Source organism: Sapajus apella, unplaced genomic scaffold, assembly GCF_009761245.1.
Source record: "Sapajus apella isolate SASKATOON/1434 unplaced genomic scaffold, GSC_monkey_1.0 scaffold2, whole genome shotgun sequence".
Classification (NCBI taxonomy): Eukaryota; Metazoa; Chordata; class Mammalia; order Primates; family Cebidae; genus Sapajus; species Sapajus apella.
The window spans coordinates 30,191,006-30,201,565 of NW_022436942.1; positions in this window are offsets into that span (position 1 = coordinate 30,191,006).

Below are 10,560 nucleotides of genomic sequence, written 5' to 3' on the forward strand. Positions count from 1 at the left end.
GATAGTTTTTTTGGCTTTGTTACTTGCTCAACTATATTGCTAATTTCTCAAGTACCATTGTTAACTCCAGGAAGAGAAGAAATAATTTATACCTTGTATTCTTAGCATCTATGCTTAAACATAGATGGTCACTAAAAATAAATGTTTGTTGATAATTTTTATGTAGAAATATCTACATATAATTGGGAGCCAACAGTTTCCAAATGAATAACAATTGTGGAAAGAATAGCTTCTTTCAGGTTACTAAATCTACCATACAACTTAGGCATTGCTCACCATCTGCTGTATTTAAGCTTTTTATATTGTATCATGTTTCATACAGGAAATGTCACTGTAAGACTTCATGATGTTTTCCTTCATTTCTATAGAGTATATTTTGATCTATTTGAAGTTCATTCATCCAACAAACATTTACCAATCTCCCTTTATATGCCAGACACTGGATATGAGCTCAGCACATAGAAATATGCATAAAATTGGCCTGGACTTTAAGAAACTTAAGTTTTATAGTTAATGTAAAACATAAGCATTTGCTATTTTAAAAACATGTGCATTCTCTATTTCTATCTCTTCTCACTTCCCATTTCTCCTTAACGTTTTCCGTATTTGTTTCTCTAGTCCAGCAGCAAATGGTTTATAACAAAAAGGCTCCTTTTATTGAATACTCACTGAGTATTCAATAGCTGCGAGGAAATCTGCTAAGTGCTCTTAACACAATGCCTTGTTGCATTCTATGTAAGCCTCGGAACAAACCTGCTAGGTAGTTATTGTTATCATGTTTATTTCACAGTGGAGAAAATAAAGGTATTGAGAAGCTGAATGACTTGAGCAGAACTCATGGCTCATATAGGGGAGCCAGGACTAAACCCAGATTTGTTCTCTTCAAATTCCATTTACCCATTGTGATTTTGTCACCATTTAACTAAGAATAAATGGTTTTTACAATTGTTGGACTTCTATGGCATGCACACTTTTTCTTTTCCTGAAGTATATGAATCAATAGAAACACATGTAGAGAATAGAAAGAGTATGGAGAAGGACTTGAAATAATATCCAGGCTGGCTGAAGGAAAAAAGCCTGTTCAGATGGAAAAATAAAACCTTGTGAAGGAATATAACATCTTTCTGCCTCCAAGGCTGTTATTTGAAAGAAGAATTTTACTTGTCTGTTCCTCTAACCACAGAGCTAAAAGAAGGTCATGTGTTAAAAGATGCAAGTTTGGGTTCAATATGAGGAAGGTTTTTTCTAATGGAATTGCTGTAGAAGAAATAAACTAATTCAGAATGAAGAGAATCCAATTTGTGGAGATGTTCAAACACGACAGTGTTATGAAGGGGCCTCAGCAGGATGGGTAAATGAAAGAGAGATTGTTACTGCAGTTCTGCCTCTGTCTCTGAAGGCTAAAGAGCAAAATAAATTGGCTGTCTTAGAACAGCCCCCAAGATCAGACCCACTGAGCAGCAGAGGTCACTGTTTCATAGAAAGAGGAGTAAAGGGGCATCTTTCTGGTTGTAAATGGGATACTGGAGAGGCATATACAGATTTACCTCCCTTTTATATAGAGATAAGTTTCTTGAGAAAGCATTTATGATTGATGTCATATCTAAGAGATATACAACGAGGGACCCAACATTCTACAGCATTTTGCTTAAAAACCCATAAGCCTTACTTTTATTGAAAGGTTAGCCCAACTTAGTAGTAGAAGATTATATTAGTTTCAAAGAGTCTCCATGCATAAGATGAGGTCTAATGAAAAGGCGAAATTTCCTGTTCCCTAGCTGCTGGTAGTATTGAGGGTGACACACACACACACACACACACACACACACACACACACACATATCCATATATACACACACACACACACACACACACACGCACATTTTGAGCCAATGCTTATTTGGTTGCCCTTCTGGCTCTCTATTCTTTCTACGCTTAACTCAAGGTCTATAAGGAAAAGGGCACTCTGCGAGTACATATTGGCGAGTACATTCATATTTCTCATTTTGTAAAGACACAGAAGCTGAGATCATTGCATATCAAGTTCCAGGCAGAGGGAACTTTCCTTGCCAAAGTTAAAATCTGCTAAACTTGAAGGCTGGGATTGAAATGACTCCTCAGAGCCAAAGAAAGTTACAGGGTCATTGACATCGTTTAGTAATAGCAGACAGCAAAGCCCTATGGACCACATTCAAAGTGTAAGCTCTTCCCTCCCTGCTTTGTCTCCTCAGTTCCAAAATTCCCGCTGGAGCACACAGGACCTGATCCTCATTTGACCTGTCTCCCTGGGGAGCTTTTCTCTGGGTAAAGGTTTCTTTAACTTCAAAGAAACTTCAAAGACACAGAGAGGAAAATTGCTGATGGGGTTCTCTAAACCTGCCCTCTTCATGGCCTATGAACTACTTCAACAAGGACTTCCTAAGAAATCTGTAAAACGTGTGTAACTCCTGGTTACATTCTCTTAAGGAGCTTATACTCTCTGCGGAGGGACAAAATGTAGACAAATGACCTAATAAAAAGTGGAATGCACCCTAAAAGTAGAACAAAGAGCCATATGTTTTAAAATTAAAAAGCGAGCTGGAATAATCATAGAAAGCTTTTTGGAACATACGGAATTTTAATTAACATGCTGAAGCATGGGCAGAATTTTGGCCTATAAAAAAGAGAGAATGACATTTTAAAATGAAAGAAATAAATGGTCATAGTGTAGGTGCAAAGGTGAAATAAGAAGGCATTTGGCGTTCTTGTTGTGATTAGTTAAAATTTAGGGCTTATGAAGAAGGACTAAAACTAATAGAAATTATGATCAGGATCTTGCTATGCATGTGAAGATAGACACTGGACAATTTTTATGAAGGAAATTATAGTTTTAAAGAAATGCTTTAGAGAGATTATTATAATAATCTTTATATTGCCATGGTCTTTTAAAGACAGTAGTGATTTTCTTTGTAACAGGAGGCCAGATTTCCTGTTGAGAGTAAGGAAGGTGGGCATGCAATGGAGATCTTCAAAAGTATTAAAAATTTGAAAAGTTATTATGAGGATTTTAATCTAGTAGGAAAGAAATAAAACATTGCAATGAGATCCAAGCAGGCTGAGATCAGAGAGCTCAGATTCTGAGGCGTGAATTAGTAACTACGAGCACAATACTGTAGTTAGTAGTTCTGGAGTTGAAACATGAAAAGCAGATGATGACAGCACTCAAGGTTAGGAATGTGTATGGCAAGTGGGTCAGAGAATAAAGAAGGCCTGGAAATTCTGGCATATAGAGAGGGCAAAATTGAGAATGGCTAAATGTTAGTTTCTTTTCAGGTGGAAAAGCAAATAAAGTGTATGTTATTTACCATTTTTCTGAGCACTTGAGTGTGAGGCAAGGTACAAAACCATTAATTTTTACAAACTCCATGAATTAGATGCTGATGCTATCATGTTATAAACAAGGAAATACAGTTGGAATGGGACTGGTGTGGCTGGTATAGATAGGATTAGGATGCTAGACCAGGCCTGCCTGATTGAGAAAGAAGAGAGTAGATGGTTTCTTTGTTTTGGATGGCAGGGTGAAGACAAATGGGAGAAGTGGCCACTTTTAGAGAAGCCTGGGTCAGGACATACCAGGTAGCTTTGGGAGGTAAAAAGAGGATTATACAATGAAGGGCAAGGGAGCTCAACAACTGTTTTGATGACTATTCATGTCATATGTTAGACGTTAGAATAATGAAATTCTCTGAAACTAATATAATACAAAATAGTATATCTCGGGATCAGCGTTGGCTTTCTGGAGGAATGCAAGCTAATACCCACTGTTATTATCAGCACCTCCCAGAGTCCTGTGAAAGAAAGACTGCTCTGGCTCACAGGAAGATACTGGAGTCAGTCACTCTACTGCAACCAGGGCCTATCCAAGAGATAACCTCAAATTGTGAATACAGGAGACCCTCAGGGCATCTGCTTGAAATTCCATTGGTAGAGTGTAGGAGAGGGCACCAAAGCTGGGCAAAAAGGAGATTAGGTCTAGGCTGGTGTCATCGCCCTCCCTGGGGCACTGCTTGCTTGGCCAACCCTAGTCACTAGACAGTGATTTACGAAACATGGGGCTGGGGGTTTGGGAGAAGGTGGGCTGAGCCTTGATCCTTTTCTTGAGTTCTGTGGTGGCTCTGCTGTAAGTGTGGTACCGTTTACTATAGACACTTGAGTGTTGATAAGCATGTTTTCTGCTTTCAGAGAGAACTATTTTGGATTACAAGCCCTGTCACTTACTAGCTATGTAATTTTGAGTAAATTGCTTCCCTGGATCTCAGCTTTCTCATTTCTGTAAAAGTGGACTAAGATAGCTTATTAGCTACTTGGTATTTGCCCCACAACTAATAGCACAGCAACTGGCACATTGCCCAAATCAAAAATTGGTGCTTCTACTAGCTGACAGTAGGTTGTATAAAAAGGAAATAATCTATTTAATGATAGAAGTTTGCTTTAAAAGTTCACATTACTTCGTATAAAGTCACCAAATGAGATCATGGTAGGATCTCATATTTGCCAAGGAAAAAAAAAAGGGAAGATTGAAATAAAGTAAGAAAGAGTGTGGGAGGTGAATTAATGATTGTTCTTTTTGCTTTTTGTGTGTATATTTTGTGTTTTTTGTGTATTTTTGTGCTTATATGTTGCTTTTGGAATTTTAAAAAGGTAACTGAATTAAATAAGAGAGATTGTATTGAGAAAGTGAAAATATAACTTTAAAAAACCATGTTTAGGTCTTTGTTTCTCACTCTTCCTCATGTTTCAAATTCAAAAGGCTCAGTTTAGAATAGAACATTTTTGGTTCATTTATGTTATAACTACATTATAATAACATATTTAGCAATTTTAAAAGAGATACATTTGTTCACATATACATTTGCAACTCAATCTGTATTGCCTCTAATTTTCTCCACTCAAACACAACTGGTTTTGTTCTTTCTGTTCCACTCCATTGCTTGCCCATATATAAACACGTACTACATATTGTAATCATAGAGTATACAGAGATGTTGTGTGCTTTCTTCACTTAACCTTTTTCACATTGCCCCATAGTCTCCATATCTATGATTTTCCATGACTGTTTAGTCATCTTCTATTAAGCACTATGATGTTATTTGTTTCCCTAAGTTTGAACATTTCAGACACTCCCACATTTTAAAAGCATGGACTAATCCCACAACCATAAACTTTTGTGCAAATATATAAAATCTTTTTCTTCTGTGAACTGTTTCCTTAGGATGAATTTTTTTCAGAGATATAATCATATTTGTCTGGTTGTTAAAATTTATTTCCAAATTGTTTTTCAAAATGTCTCTATAAATTTACAAATACACTCGCCTGGCAGCTGTGGTAGTTTGTCCTCTGGTCCAGTATCACATGATCCTTATTATTATTTTAATTTGTATTTCTCTGATCACTAGCAGGTTTAAGCATTCTCACTTCCATGCTCACTTTTTATGTTTCTACTAGTAGCTCTGACATCTGGAAATAAATACAAACTTTTCAAGTGTAAGGGGAGCAGATGAAGTTCCTTAGTTCATTAGCTTTCCTTTACTTGTTTTAAAACTAACAAAAAGTAGTCACTCTACTTTTGAATTGTCCCCCAAATGCCAAATGCTGCAATTAGAGATCAGAAATAAAAAGGAAATCCATCAATTGTTTTGCTTTTGCCCCATCCCACACTCAGAAGAGAAACTGAGAGCCTTGATATGTCCTAGCTGAACATTCTGAGCCCTGAAACACCAATTCCACAGTCTCCTGGTGGAATTGGTTGTTGGGACAGTCAGAAAAGTCATATTTTGGATAATGGATTGAATTACTGACCAGAATCAACCCTTTATGGGCCAGTTAATTTGGTTGTTATAGCAACAAAACTTGATTTGGCATTCAGTGATTCAGTCAATAGTTCAGCAGTGTTCAGCCAATGACCTGCAAATAATACATTCTGTCGATACTGAAGGCTGTCTTTGCTTTCTCAATAAACCTTATGCCAACATTCATCTGAAAAAATTTCAGGGCTTAGTATTTCAGGTTTGAAATGTCTCTCCCTCCTCTTCCCACCCACACCCAGAAAATAGATCCAGGCCTTCCTCTGGATATTGGCATCAGCTTAAGTCAGAAATCACACAAAGATGTGCACAGCAGCACAGCTGGATAGAACACTATGTCACTCGTTAGATCCCAACATTGGGAAGCTGAGGGGATTTAATTTGCTTTACTCAGTTTTATAGAGAGCCAGAGAAGATGGCGGCCCTGGAGGATCAAGTAGTCTCTCTCCTTTCTGGCACTTCCTGAGTTTTACTCTGTCTTACATTAATCATTCTGAATGTGACTCTCCCTCATGGCCCATTGAGCTGTGGATCAATCACAACATTTTCAAAGTGCTGTAATTTCATACATATTTCAACACAGACCTAAGAGGTTCCATATACGTTGACCATTCTGGGCAAATGCTTTATAGACTAGTAACCTAATATGCTTAGTAACCCCTTAGGGAAGCAAGTGTAGTAGTTAACTGCAGCTCTAGAAGTAAATCTATACCTGGATGCCTGTTCCACCCATAGGAAGTTTTACATTCTATCTTTAGGCAAGTGTTACTTACACAATTACACAAAAATGTATGAAAATTTTCATGCAGGAAAGTATTTTGAAGTTAAAAAGTGTATACGCATGCATTTAAAAGTTGTAGAATAAAAAAAAAATTGGGGGGAAGCCATTGCTTGATTAAAGCCAACTTATAAGGCTCCACCAACAATAGACACTATAAACATTATCTTCTGTTGCTCATGTGGCAACATTAAAAAATGCGTTGTGGCCTGGTGCAGAGGCTCACGCCTGGAATCCCAGCATTTTGGGAGGCCAAAGCAGGTGGATCACTTGAGATAAGGAGTTCCAGACTAGCCTGGGCAACACGATAAAGCCCCGTCTCTACTAAAAATACAAAAATTAGTCGGGTGTGATGGTGCAGGACTGTAGTCCCAGCTATTTGGGAGGCTGAGGCAGGAGAATTGCTTGAACCCAGAAGGCAGAGGTTGCAGTGAGCCAAAAAAAAAAAAAATGTATTGCTCTGAATCTGACATATCTTCCCGTGGGTTCTTCCACAAGCTACGGTACATATAACCTGGACATATGTTCTATTTTTTAAAAAATCTAAGTAAATTTTTAATGTTTCGATAGGTCATTTTATTTTTGCTAATCTTTTTGCAGAAAGGCAATGCTGCCAACAAACCATCAACAAATGTATGATGTACATTGTGAGGGCATCGATTTGCTTTTCCAGTAGTAGGAATGGATTTGATGTCTTTACATATTATTCTACTTTCTGCCTCCAACCAAAGTATGCATAGGGGAAATGCTCAGCCAGAATTTAAAGTGCAACAAAGCTAACTGACCCACAAAATGATTGAACCCAGAACACCAGTTTGATCCGTATGCCAAGTCAGTTTTCTGTTACATGGTAGTCTTTTAAATAAAGAACATGGCAAGCTGGAGTTGGTTAGTCAAACTCATTTCCTCAAATCAAGAAAGAGCTAATAGTCTCATGTAATGAATGTCTCTCTCTTTTTTTTTCCCATTTGCTTTGTTATTGACTACATGCCTGAACAACTCAGCAAATTTAATGCAGTAGCTTTTGCAAAGAATTTCTTTGAACTGCCATAATATTAAAAAGCTGAGAGTTTGGGTGATAGTTTCCAACTCTGTTTTGATAAAGCGATTTTTAAACTTTCAGACAAGAACTTTGTAGCTTTCTTTAGTCCAGAATATCTATTCATGGAAGATCCCTGGAGAGAGAAAGAAGTTTTCTATTTATGAGTCCCTTTGTTTTTTTAAAAGGACACATTCTATTTTTATAAACAAGTCACAAACTGATGTCACAGAGTTTCAAGAGTCAAGGTCATCCAATTTGGGGCTTCAATTTTTGATGTTGATAAGTTCCACAGTTGATATTGACATCTGCTTCCCTTTCCCTTTTTGCCTCCCTCTCTTGGTTCCTAAAATTGTTTTCAGTATCAAATGTTTTCTTTTGGCTTTTCTTGCTACGTTTGGAATGAGGCTAACTTTCTTCTGGCCTTAGGACTGCCTACAGAGAGGGATTTGCACATAGGATTGGGCAACCTCCCCAAACAAGATGAGAATTCCCTCAAGCCCTTCTTCTAAGCAGGTTCCCCTGACATCCACTCTGAATTCTGGCCAAATACAAAATGCAGATCTCTAAACACCTGATTCTTTTTTTTTTTGTTTGTTTGTTTTTTTACTCATATCGTTTTGCTTTCCAGGGTAAAGAATAAAAATTTTTGTTTATAACCGAGAACATGCAGTATTTGATTTTCTATTCTTGTATTAGTTGCTGAGGATAATGGCTTCCAGCCCCATCCATGTCCCTGCAAAGGACATGATCTCATTCCTTTTCATTACTGCATAGTGTTCCTTGGTATATATATGCCACATTTTCTTTATCCAGTCTATTATTGTTGGGCATTTGGGTTCCATGTCTTTGCTATTGCTAATAGTGCTATAATTAACATACATGTGCATATATTTTTATTATGGAATGATTTATATTTTGGGGGGTATATACCTAGTAATGGGAACTGAACAATGAGAACACATGGACACGGGAAGGCAAACAAAAAACACACATGGGGACTGTCAAGGAGGAGTGGGAGGGAGAGCAGCAGGATAAATAGCTAAAGCATGCAGGGCTTAATACCTAAGTGATGGGTTCACAGGTGCAGCAAACCATCATGGTACACATTTACCTATGTAAGAAACCTGTACATCTGGCACGTATATCCCAGAACATAAAAATTAAATTAAATTTAAAAAATCAACAAATATTCATTTAAATGGGAAAAAAAATCTTTTTTTGTTTAAACACTCTCTTGTCCATGTCCAGTCTTTTCATTCCTATGTCCTTTCCAGGGTTCCTTCTTTGGATCTGAATCAATCCAAAAAAAGGATGGGGCTGGGCAATTTGATATTCATGGTTTATATCATGACCATTTAACCATGCCATTTAGCGACATCAGTCATTAGTCTTATCAGTTTAGTTGATGTGTTTTAAAGCTTTCAAATCTTGTTTAGCTTTAGTTTCCGCTAAAGAGAAAATATGAGCAGATATGAAATGCAGTGCTATAGATAAATGGATTTACTTAAGAGCCGAGTAGAGAATGATTTCCTTTTTTTCCAGTAAATATCTCATCTGTTCTAAGTTCCCAATGAATTATAGTGCAATCACGTGGGCAGATGAGTAATCTAAAACATGAATGCTACCATTTTCGAAACAAACATATACAAATGATTCAGGGTTGATAACCAAACATGCTCTATCCTTAACATATCAGACCATTGTCAGAAAAGGGAAAGGGTTTACTTTGGAAAGAGAGTGTTTACCTTAATTTTTGGCCCCACTCTCCGATGATAAAAAGCCCTTAATGTTGGAATTGTCCTGGTTCTGCTTCCAGTTGTGTGACCTTGGGTAAGTGACAATCTCCATGTATGTTTATTTAACACTACACGAGTAAATTAGATTTTCATGATCCTTCCAGATAAAGAATCTAGAACTATACATAAAGCAAAGGATCTATCAGCTCAGAAATAATGAAGTCATTTTATTTTTCATTGTTTGTTTGTGAGACAGCCATAAAATTAACATGAGTTGGGTTGGTGTTAAGTAGAAGACCTAGCCTGAGTGAGGTTAATTGGGACTAAGAGTTAGGTTTACACCCAGTCGACCTCTGAATACTCACTGATCAGTGCTGCTCTGTGAATGCACCTTCCAGAAACTTATCATAAGTTGTTGTGCTTATGAACCCATCAACCAACCAAGGATCTCCTAGTAACAATGAATGGCCAAGCCATTTCCACCTTTTATAAGTTATTTTAAATCTTCTTTCTTAACAAGAAGGAAACACCAACACTACTGCATCCAAGACATTGCTTAGGCCAGCGTGTGGGATGAATTTTGTGGTCCTACATTTTTAATCATTAAACTGTAAAGTTCTTGGCAATAAAGCAGACTACAGAACACACAGGAAAACGTGCTTTTTAAGGGCAAAGAAAAATCTTTCTTTTTACAATAGCAAAATATTTTGGTCAGATTCTTTGACTAAAATTCAATTCTCCATAAAGCCTCTAATGTTTCCTCATCATTTAAAAAATCAGAAAACATTTCTACTTGAGCAGCACAACTCTAACTCCAATAGAACCTGCATAGTTTTCCCAACAACCCTATCAATGCCATAGTGTTATGCTGTCTGGGAATAAATGAAATTCATTTTTAGCTGCACCATAGTATTAAGCCAAGTGATATTGCCAACAATCCAACAAAGATTAGCTCTAATGGGGAAGAAATGACAGCCTGAAGAATTTCTTCTCAAATTTCTTCCAACTGTCAGTGAGTCAAAACCACAAAGAGTAACTGATTCAACAGCCCAGAAAGAGATGAGAAGTTGAAAAACTTCCAATACCTGTCAGAGAAACTTGTAGTCTTTTTTACATTTTGAAATTAAGTTTTACTTATGTCAACTCCATCAGCACAAAGGA